At 39.1% G+C, this 3827-nt stretch overlaps 1 pseudogene; it reads left to right on the forward strand.

The window, feature by feature from the left end:
- The first annotated feature begins 280 nt into the window (after window positions 1–280).
- LOC103225189 (T-complex protein 1 subunit eta pseudogene) lies at window positions 281–1859 on the forward strand (annotated as a pseudogene).
- The last annotated feature ends 1968 nt before the right edge of the window (window positions 1860–3827 follow it).

The following is a 3827-nucleotide window of genomic DNA, read 5'->3' on the forward strand; positions in this document are numbered from 1 at the left end:
TGCCAAATACCTCAAAATTGAGTCATAGCAGTTGGCAACTTTTGGTATGATCTCAAATATTCACATGATAGCAAAATCCAGTAGTTAATCCAATTGCTTACAAGATAAAAGACATGTGGACTGCACCTAACACAGACACATACTCAAAACTGCAGTGAAAACTTTATTTGATATGTGTTGTAACAAAAAGTGCATGTGGGTGCAGGGCACTGTGGGTTGCTGGGTAGCCAGGACACAGAGAAGAGAGGAGGAGCAGTTGACCACTGAATAAGCTTATCAAATGATGCCCACAGCAGTTATCCTGTTGGAAGAAGGGACTGATAGTTCCCAAGGCATCCCCCAGCTTGTGAGTAACATCAGTGTCTGACACGTGATTGCTGAGAGTGGAAGAACCACCCTGGGTTCCTATGGTGCAGATACACTTATTATGGATGGCAGAGGCAAGCAACAATTTTCCTGAAGCTTCTTGAAGTTGTCCATCCTGCAACAAAGACTTCAATGGGCATTGCCAAATATCAAGATGCTGAGGTGAGTGATGGCACCACCTCAGTGACCTTGCTGGCTGCAGAGTTTCTGAAGCAGGTGAAACCTTATGTGCAAGAAGGTTTGTACCTGAAGATCATCATTCAAGCTTTCTGAACAGCCATCCAATGGGCAGTTAATGATAGCAAAGAGATCACTGTGACCATGAAGAAGACAGAAAAAGTGGAGCAGAAGAAGCTGTTTGGAGAAATGTGCCATCCTGCTCTGAGCTCCAAACTCATCTCCCAGCAGAAAGCCTTCTTTGCAAAGATGGTGGTTGAGCTTAAAATGCTCAATCATTTTAAGTTGCAGCTTAAAATGATTGGAATCAAGAAGATACAGGGTGGAGCCCTAGAGAATTCCCGTTTGGTAGCTGGTGTTGCATTCAAGAATTTCTTTTATGCTGGGTTGGAAATGCAACCACAAAAGTGCCATAATCCCAAGATTGCACTTTTAAATATCGAGCTTGAGTTGAAAGTTGAGAAAGATAATGCGGAGATCAGAGTCCTCACAATGGGGAATTACCAGTCAATTTTTGATGCTGAGTGGAACATTCTCTATGACAAGTTAGTGAGGATCCGTCATTCTGGAGCCAAAGTTGTCTTGTCCAAACTCTCCAGTGGGGATGTGGTCACTCAGTACTTTGTTCACAGGGGCACGCTCTGTGCTGACCAAGTACCTGAGAAGGATCTGAAGAGGACAATGATGGCCTACAGAGGGTCAATCCAGACCATTGTGAATGTTCTGTCAGCAGACATGCTGGGCAACTGCCAGGTGTTTGAGGAGACCCTGACTGGAGGTGAGAGGTATAATTTCTTTACTGGCCTCCCAAGGCCAAGACATACACCTTTATCCTCCACAGTGATGCCACAGCTTATGGAGGAGACAGAACAGTTCATGCCTAATGCCATCATGATTGTCAGGAGGGCCATCGAAAATGATTTGGTGTTGGCTGGTGGTGGGGCCATTGAGATAAAGCTCTCCAAGTACCTGTGGGATTAGCAAGGACTATTCCAGGAATGCAGCAGCTGGATTGGGGTGTATGCTAAGGCCTTGGAGATATCCTACAGCAGCTATGTGACAATACTGGCTTTGATACCACAAGCATTCTTAACAAGCTGTGGGCATAGCATGCCCAGAGAGGCACATGGTATGGCATGGACATCAACAATGAGGATATTGCTGACAACTCTGAGACCTTCTTATGGGAGCCAGCTATGTGCCAGGAAGAGCACCGTAATCAGAGAAATGAATTGTCTTGCACCTTGATTTTGGACTTCCCAACCTCCAGAACTGTCAGAGATAAATTCCCATTGTTTAAGCCATCCAGTCTATAGTATTTTGTTATGACAGTTCAAGCTAACTAATACGACAGAATATTTGCTAATTGAGATAGCTTTGATAGTTTTCAGGGCACACATAGGGCTGCCACAAAAAATATGACAAACTGGGTGGGTTATAACAACAGAAATTTATTCTCTCACAACTTGGGAGGTTAGATGTTCAAAAATCAAGATGTTGACAGAGCCATGCTCCATCTAAATGCTCTAGAAAAGAATTCTTTCTTTCCACTCTCCGAGTTTCTGATGTTCCTTGGCTTGTAGCTTCATCACTCTGATCTCTACTTCCATCTTCAGATGGCCTTCTTTTCTGGGCATGCCTCTGTGTGTCTGTCTTATAAGGATACTAGTCACTGGACTTAGGGTTCACTCTAATCCAGTATGTCCTCCTTTTAACTTAATTATATCTATAAAACCTTATTTCCAAATAAGGTCACACTCTGAAGTTCTGGGTGGATATAAATTTTGGGAGGATACTGTTCAATCCCCTACAGCTGATAGTGAAGTACAAATTTTCAGTAAATATTAAAATACTTCTAAAAATTACAGATGTGAATTTTCTAAGTAATACAAATTATATTCTGATTTATTTTGTGTCACATTTTAACTCATTTTTTTCCATTTCATTTAATTTCTCTTTCCCTCATTGCTCCTGTGTCAGAAGGCCATGACTTACCCATGAGAAACGATAAACTCTCTCTTGTGGTTGATATTTATGGGAATGCAAGCTGACAGGTAAGCTGATGCACTCTTTCTTAAATATTTGACCCACAAATGTAGCCAGACAATTGAAAAAAATCTGTGTTTCCTAGCTGGTGTGGTTATATTAATATCAGACAAAGTAGACCTCCAGACAAGGAAAATTGCCAGAAATAAAGAGGACACTTCCTAATGATAAAAGGGCCAATTCATCAGAAAGACATATCTTAAATGTGTATGTGCCTAATAAAAAAGTTTCAAAATCTGTGAAGCAAAACAAGATATTCTCAAATCAATAATCACAGTTGGGCATTTTTAACACTCCACTATTAGTAATTGATATACTATCTAGACAAAGAATATTGATAAAGAGATAGAAAATTTAAACAGTACTGTCAACATATCTGGCCTAAATAACATTTATAGAACATTTCACCCAACACTGAAAAATACACGTCCTTTTCAAGTATATGTGAGAAATTCACCAATATAGGCAACTGGACAGACCAAAAGAAGTCTCAACAAATTAAAAAAAAAAAAAAAAAAAAAAAAAAAAGGAAATCTTATTGAGTATTCTCTAACTTCAATAGCATTACATCAGAAATCAATACAATATATAAAAATCTCCGAATATTATAAAATGGAAAAAAATATGTTTTATCACCTTAACTTTAAAAATGAATGTCAGTGAAAGCTCTTATTCAACTCTATGAATCCCAAGTGGGGAATGAAAAATCTCCAATAAATTGTTCAAGAAAATTAACTCTCAAAACCAAATAATCTTTTTAGGATTTATTGTTTATGGAGCTCTTTACAGTTGTGTTATGTATTGCCATTGACCACTCACTTGCTACATCAAGAAAAATGTATTCAGCATTATAAATAATGCTTTCATATAGCCCAAGATTATTTACTTGAATATTCTATATTACTTTTCATGGTCTCATTTATTTAAAACCTCAAGGATCTCAAAGTCTTCCTGGAACCAGAGAGGGGACTGCTAATTGTCTTGGAAATGTAAAATAAACAATTTTTCTACATATGTTAGTGCCACTGTTTATTGACTATTTGCTCAGCTCTGGTGTAATTGGAGTCATTAGGGAAGCAAAAACAGCTCCCATCCTGTCAGTACCTGACCTTTAAACTAGTCGTACATTCTGTGTTACTGGATGTTAAACAAGCTAGCCCTTTCACGGCATGGTAGCTGTTGTTGCAATGCAAGCAGGAGTAGAGAGGTGCCATTCCTTGTTGAAAACTTTTTTGGAA

This window comes from Chlorocebus sabaeus, chromosome 4 (genome assembly GCF_047675955.1).
Source record: "Chlorocebus sabaeus isolate Y175 chromosome 4, mChlSab1.0.hap1, whole genome shotgun sequence".
In the NCBI taxonomy this organism is placed as follows: Eukaryota; Metazoa; Chordata; class Mammalia; order Primates; family Cercopithecidae; genus Chlorocebus; species Chlorocebus sabaeus.